Raw genomic sequence first — 8,164 nt, 5'->3', positions numbered from 1 at the left:
GCCATCAACCCCCAGGCAACATTAAAACTAGATCTCTATTCTTAGACATTTTGACTGTCCTTCCTAGTCCTAAGTGCACTCAGGTTCTGGCTATTTTAACAGAGGTTTTATATTGCTCCCAAAACCTATTTCTTTCAAGCCTAAACCAGAGTGTTTCACTTGGAATGGCAGCAGCTGTGGTTCAGTTTCTCCAGTAAAGCTCTGGGCACAGAAAGACTCAAAAAGCAGGAAAAACACATGCGAGATTGTTTTCTCAAATGGCTTGGCTGCAGACATGCAAGACTGAGGAATGCTGTTTACACACTTTCATGGGTCAGCCTTTCCTATAAGCAATTACAGATGTTAATGGATTTATTTATTTTAAACTCAAGCTCCCAAACCAGCAGAGGATTTTGCTGTGAATCTTGGAGTCATTTCCTGTTAGAGAGAAACTGAAGTTTTATGTAGCCAGTTCATAAATTTAATTTTCCTGGACAGAATCTTAGTGTAGTTATCACTGTAAATTTACCATTTTTTTCTAAGTAGGAGACAGCATGTACAGAAAAACAGAATCTTACGTCCTTCATGGCTTTAAATACCTCTCACAGATGCATTTGTACTGGCGTATTATTTATGGTGAGTTCCTGATATTAAACTTTAAAACAGATCAGCGCTTTTGCATTTGCAATCAATGTTCAGTGCCCTAGGTAGACCAAGTCAGACATACAAATGATGCAAAACTAACTAAGAATGTATCTGTCTTACTCCTCCCTTTCCAGACTTGTATTTACAAGCTCCTGCTCTGCTCAACATCTGTGTTTCTGATGCTGCTGCTATTGGTGTACCCAACAGCCAGCCTTGGCATCAGTTTGTAGAGCTTGAAAAGTAAAGGCTTGAAAAGTAGCTTCTTTCAGTAGAGTATTTGATTCATTTTGGAAGATTTTAGGACTCAACAAATCACAAAGCTGGTCAAATAAAATAAACAGCACCATTTATCTATCAACTTCGATGTCAAATCTATAGCCCAGCTGTGCCCTTCAAGTAAATGTGGATCAGTGAAATGGTACAAAGCAGGACCAGTAAGAATGAAAGATGGAACCTGGAAATGGAAGGAAAAGGCTAGGTTTAGAGTATTCTGTACTGACTGCTCTTTTTTGCTCGAGTTCCAAGTTGCAGGGGGAAGGAGACAGCTCTAATGGTGCTAAGTTCTGCCACTTCCATTGACCCATGTACCTGAACTATGCCAGTTAGACACATTGCTCAGGATCTGCTCAGCCTAGTGAGCATCACTGCAGTCACTGCAGAGAAAACCCAGAACCCTTCAGAAGGCAGAGCAGGTCAGACAGACTAGATAGAATTCCTCAGGACTTTGTCTGAGCCCACAGCTGACCCCAATTTGAGCAGGACACTGGACTAGAGACTTCCCGAGTCACTTTCAGCCTGAGTTATCCTATCATCCTACAAACAGCCCATCCTTGCTTTTTCCACTGGGACTAATTTTGTTTCCTGGTAACTTTCTTTAAACCAGAACCACCGCAGTTGATTCCTACAGAAATCCATCAATGTTACTATCATAACCCTCTGGCCACACAACACCCTCAGCTTTTTGATCCTGCCATTTTTAGGCTCACAGGAATCTACTGAATTGAATTCTCTGGTTTAGCTGAAAAAAATCCAGGGGGAAGTATGGAGAAAGTATATCTTTTCATCAGTCATTTGCTTCCTTTGTACTTCATTGACTGCCTTCTGTTGGGGTAAGGAGGACAAAAGTTCTAAATCTCTTTAGACCACTCAGTATCTTATTAAATTGTATGTATTACATCGTCCAGTGTCTGTGTTCTGAAAGAGTTACAGTCTTTTCTCTTTTCTTAGGAGAATCCTTCCTGGCTCCTAACCATCTCCAGCAGTATTCTCCAAAACCACTTCACTCTCCATTGCTTTATGTGAGACGTACTGACTAGTACTGCAGACAGCAGACTGCTGATACTGGTACTGAAGAAGTTTTGTATTGTTCACATTCCCTCCTCATTGAGGCTTTGCAGATCCTAACATCTTATTTGCTCTGTTCTGAAAGTATCTGCTCGCTGAGCAAAGGTTTTACCTGAACAAAGACACCCAGGGCTCTTTCAGTGTCTGGTATCATTAAGGTGTTCCATATGATTTATCTGTTTTCCCAGCTCCATGCTCTGCTTTACACTCCTCCACGCTAAGTTCATGATCCATGATGCATGGTAGCTGCAGGATGGAGCCTGCTGGAACCACCTCTGTTCTCAACAGAGCTGAAAAAGCTGCGTCACTGCCTAGTGCAACCACCAGGCATGTGCTGAGGTGCATTCAGAATGAACCCTTGGATGCTCTTTGCTACTTTTCAGCCAGTTTCCTCTCTCAGACTATTTACCATTCTTTATCTCTTTCCACTTTTCAAAGGATTTCTGAGCAAGCTACATGAATTCATTCTTTATTTCCTGCTTTGTTGACAAATTCAAAGCACTTCATTAGACTACGGCGAGAGTCTACTGGAGAAACAAGGCTATCATATTGACAAGATGCTATCAGGTTAAAAATACATGAAGACAGATACCTACAAACAACTTTACGATCATTTCAATCGGTTTAATAGGTACATATAAAAGACTTACTGCCTTGTAATTACTCAGTTCAATCGCAGAATCCTTCTTAAAAAACAAAACAAACCCCAAACAGCAAATCCCAAACAGGTAAGACATCTGCTACCCTGCCACCTTTCAGAGCAGATTCTCTTTTAACAATGGAAAGCATATTTCTTTCAACAGTCCACAACTTGACTCTCTTCTGAGCTCTCAAATATACACTATCTGGGCCTGTTCACTTGCTGTTTTAAACTACTTGTCCCAGGAACAATTCTCCTGCCACTTGAGCTTCCAAGAATATGTCATCATTATGGCTAGAATGCTGTTGATCAATGCTAGGTAGGCCTCAACAACTTGTACCCAGCAGATGTCTTTTCTCCTCTTGACCTCCCCAGTGGTGCCTCAGTACATACCGTCCTCAATTACTCATCTCTAAGGAAAGCCTGACTCTATACCTTCAAAAGAGGGAAATGCCATGCTACCTTGGGAGCAATTTCCTGGGTTTCACAAGAAATGCCAGGACAAGTGGGATTATTTAACATGAGAAAGCAAGGCAAAAAGTAACCTTTGTTTTCATATATACCATTTCCTTGTGGTGAAAGGATAAATTATCCCATCCTGCAGACAAATCCTCTCCCCTCCATCTCCTGGCTGGTGATATAGCCCAGCAGGCAGCTGCATTCCTAACTGGCTGTAGGAAGACCCAGTGCTGAGTCTGCAGCACCTGTCTCCTTCAGGCAGGAAAACACAGAGCAAGGCCATGTTTGTGTGCTAGGCAGTGGGTTGCTGCAGGAAGGGTGGCACCTTTCTCCCACTTCCTCCACCCGCAAGAACAACATTGGAGTGGTCTTGACAGTCCTAAGGCTGGCCAGAATGTAATGAGAAGTCAAAGAATGGGATCAAAGTGACTGATACCACCTCAGTCTTCAGAAATCAGTTAACTGCCATGGCCTGCATGAATCTGGGCTGCTAATACCAGTGGTGACGAGGACATGATGCACACTGCTGCACTGGCATTGATAGTATTAATGCCCTCCTCTTCTCTTTTTGTGAAAGCTGTGGCCTACAGATTTCAAGGTTGGTAACAAAACTTTCAATCAAGCCAGTCCAAATAATGCAAAGGGAAAGAATTTCTGCAGTGTTTGTTCTGGAAACCACACCAGAAGGCAATCCCTAGGGATTCTTCCAGACCAAATCCTGTAACAAAAAATCTCCCCACAGGTTCCTGATGGAGAAGAACTTACATGTCAATAGTATAACTTCTGAAAACGCACATTATCCTCCATATTTTAGAGACTCCTCACTACAGCCTGTTCTCTCCAGGTTCCTGCACTAACCAACACCTTTATTGCCGACACTACTGTGCAAAGATACAGCACCAGACCTGTACAGCACAGGGTCTCTGCGTTCAAAGAACTGCAAATAAATGTACACTGAGGACAGCAGAGCTTGGTCTGTGAGGAGAGAGCAAATGTAAGTATGGAAAAGGAATTCAAAGTCAGGTACCAGCCCTCATGTCCTGGTCCCTGATGGCTTTCCTGTGCCAGAAAAGGATGACAAAACCAGATGTGGAAAACAGGAAATGACAAATTAACTCAAGTCTGTATAAGCAAGGAAATGATAGCTGGAAAATCATTATCAGATTCTAAGGAGCAATCTTAGCATTGACCAGTATCGATGTCTACCTGACACTATCCACTTCCATTACCTGATATCCCATCGGAGTACCATGCTCCCACTTGTTTTCCAGACTATCCTCCCCTTGCTAGTACCTTATACATATGGCAAAGCATTTCATAGCCAGTAAAAAATCTATCATATTCCAGGCATGAATTTTAAATCACTACTTACATGACAAAATGTCCCTTTCAAACACTGTAGAGACCAACCTTACTTCATAAAGTATTCCACTGAAAGAGAAAAGTCTTTACTTTCTACCTCCTGTGGAAAGATAAAGGGGAAGTGGATATAAAAATAAAAACTAACAGTTGCTCAGGTGCAAATGCTCATGGTTTGTATGCAAACACAGTAGCATACAGATCAGAAATACATGCAGCTGGTGTTTCAAAAATGGTTATTTGATTTGACTGAAAACAACAAGAAATTACTAATTTAAACAGAAAAATACAATTGAGAATTAAGGACCGAATAAAAACATTTCAGAAGAGGCCAGTAAGAGAACAATGCTTCTTAAAACCTAACTTGGTTTTCAGAGAAAGAAATCAGAGTAATAATAAAAACAAATATATAAAATAACAGTATGGTAAGGGAATGGGATAGCACTGAATATAAGCAATGGATTTTATTAACACAAGAAGGAGGTAGAAGTACCTAAGATTATTTATCCGGACAGAAAAGTTAAAGACTTTCCAAAAGATCTTTTGGTGTGCATCAAAACTAAAAAAAAAAACACCTGCCAAGGCCACTGGATCATTATAAAACAAAGTGTAGAACTGTTAATACTGAGAATACAAATATTCTTACAATATCCACCCCACAATGTGCCTATTCTAACAGCAACCCAAAGCATACTGAAAAGCAGCTATCGAAGGTGTTTCCATAAACAGATCATTTGCAAGTAGAAGGCACTGTGATTTTCCAAAAAGGAAAATTAGAGAAATAAACACCCATATTTCAGACTGGGATCAACACCAGATTGTGAAAGAAATAGCTTATATGGGAATTGATGAGTAAGGATAGATAGTAAAATTAATACTAATCAACACAGCTTTATGAAACCCAAGATCTCCTACGTTAAGCTAATATGTTTTTAATGAGACCTCTATGTGTTAACACAGGTGTAATGTCTTTGTAAACCATTAAAGAAGTATCAAAGGACAAAATGATTAATTAAAAGCATACAAAATCAATACAACACATTTAGAATTATTAAGATGTAGCTAGGTAAGTTTCAAATTGCAACTGCAAACAGCAGTTGATGAATTGAGGGCATTATGTTTCTAGCAGCATCCCACAGGGATTAACTCTCTGCCTATCTTGTTTTTCTATTATTTAGACTTAGGAAATGAGTTGGAAGAGACATACACCATCACTGATCAAGCTGTCTGGTCATGCAGAGGAGGGAACTATTGAAGTTGATGACAGAGAGGCAGATTGATGCAAGCCACTTGGTAAACCATGGCAAATCTCAATATAAAGTCCTGGATTTGGGACAAGGCCATACTTACAGGATAGATAAATCTACCCTGGAAAACAACAACTACAAAGGAGTTTGGAGTCTGGACAGATGCTGGAACACTGGCAGGCCCCTGTGGGAGTCTGTAGCCATATAGATACAAAAGGTTCTGTATTTCTTGTAGTGGGTACACGTGAACACTATGGTGATATTGTTACAGTACACCTAAGGCATGATTCCTTCCAAGGAGGAAGCACTGCCCACAGTACACAGAGCCAGTGGCACATGGCTTAGGAACACGGCTGGTTCAGGCTGCCTTTTCAGTTGTCAGTATACAACCTCACCCAGCCATTGTTCTTTCACACTGACCACAACGTGACCATGTCTCAGGTGTCCAACATCACTCTCATACGTATAATTCTGACCATGACAAAATATTCTATCATTGCATGGATCAAGAATGGAGTAATAAGCATTAAGGATGTTTGCAGCAAGAAAATCAACTGAGTCATTAATGAAGAAGTGAATATAAAGAGAAGTAAAAACACTTCAATGTTATAGATCCAAGCCATCTCCTTCCAAGAAAACAATGTTATTCTAAAGGGCACATTCACTGTGTATCAGTTCTACTGATACTATTTTTTTTTCAAAAAGTGTACTGTCTGATTTGTGATTATCATCACAAACTCAAATGTAAGGTGAAATTTAACACAGCATCTTGATTTCCCCGCATTCTCTAAAATAGAAAGATGCTTGCATTGGAAAGGTGACCAAGCTCATGGATTTCTAAAGGTAAACTAATAATGTATCTTTTACACTAATGTTTCATTAATTTATAACAATTAATAACTTGTTGTCAGCTAAAATTACACACAAGAGCTACAATAAAATATCCAACATGCTATTTTGTGCACATGCTGCTCCATATTTCCATGCTGTCATATCTGTTCTCCATACTCCAGCACCCATCATAAATACGCTTTGCTCAACTATTCTGAAAATACATTTGGACATTCCTTCCTACTAAAATATCTTCTTTTATTACCTTAGTTCCTTCACCCTCTCAATATCCAAATATATTGTTACCTAGAGACTGATTTGAGCGTTCTGGGAAACTCTGGTACCAACCAATGACCTCAGGGATGTGCAGATGTGTATCATCCATGGACTGCTATGATAATAGCAAGAGGTCAGATCTCGGGCAATGATGTCAATCTCTTTGTGTTCAATTTTCAGAGAAAACTCTGGGCAAAAGCCTGGCCTACAACTGAGAATCCTGAAGCACAGTTTGAGTTTCAGGAGCGTACAACAATGTGTCAAACATCCTGTCTAAATTGCTGTTTTCTATCATTTGACAGGTTCTTTTTCTGCAGAAAAAGGTTAATTAAAACTGACCCAGTGGGAAAAGCAAATGCTCAAAAGAACTTGAGGTCCATTTTCTACCAAATATAAAGGCCATGGTAAATTTTTTTCCTGTTTCTGCCTCTGACACATGCGTATAGTGTAAAGCAAAAAAAATGACTTCTGCCTCTTCTGAAAACTATTTTAATCCAAACAGCAAAAACAAAGGGGAGATCAGGGAGATGAGGAACAGGATTCTAGGCAGATATGAAAGCCAACCACCCAAGGGTCTCTTTTTCCCATCAAAACAGGGACTTTACCTGGCCAGTGATTTTTTGAGAGTTTATACAGAAACCAACAGACCAAGCACCAGTCAACATTTCTGCCTTTGGGCTCTACCAGAGTCAAACTATTCAGTACAAGAAACATATGTTCTTGCCCAGCAAATGTGTAATTTTGGCTTTATTTTAAACCAGCATGGTTAAAAGAAGCACTTGTGTATCTGCAGGACCAGGGACAAAGTGTTGTCAGTAAACCAGCCTGCACCCACTGTTTCCCCTCAAGGCAGAGGATTCCCACACGCTGATCCTCAGGCCCTCGAGCCTGGAAGAGAACAAAATTCCATGTTGCTTCATGAAGCGGCTGACAGACTCCTCATAGCATCACAGAATGGTCAGGGTTGGAAGGGATCCTCAGAATGGTTTTCCTTTGTCACACTGTTGGAAATAAGTTTCCTTCAAGACTGGATCACAGAATCATATAATCATAGAATGGTTTGGGTTGGAAAGGGCCTTAAGCTCATCCAGTTCCAACCTCCTGCCATGGGCAGGGACACCTTCCACTAGACCAGGTTGCTCCAAACCCCATCGAACCTGGCCTTGAACACTGCCAGGAATGGGGCAGCCACAGCTTCTCTGGGCAACCTGTGCCAAGTTGTTAATGAACCTTCCCAGCAGTCAATGCTTGCTACACTCGGATACCCTCGCAATCAGCCCTTCCATTGAAGAACTTTGCCTCTGTCACCGAGGTTTTGCTTTTGATGCCATGTTAACATTAATGCTGCGCTTCACCCTACAGAGGAGTCTCATCGGAGCAATGA

This window comes from Psittacula echo (genome assembly GCF_963264785.1).
Source record: "Psittacula echo genome assembly, chromosome: 5".
NCBI lineage: Eukaryota > Metazoa > Chordata > Aves > Psittaciformes > Psittacidae > Psittacula > Psittacula echo.
The sequence above is the reverse complement of the archived record's forward strand: the minus strand, read 5'-3'. Positions refer to the sequence as shown.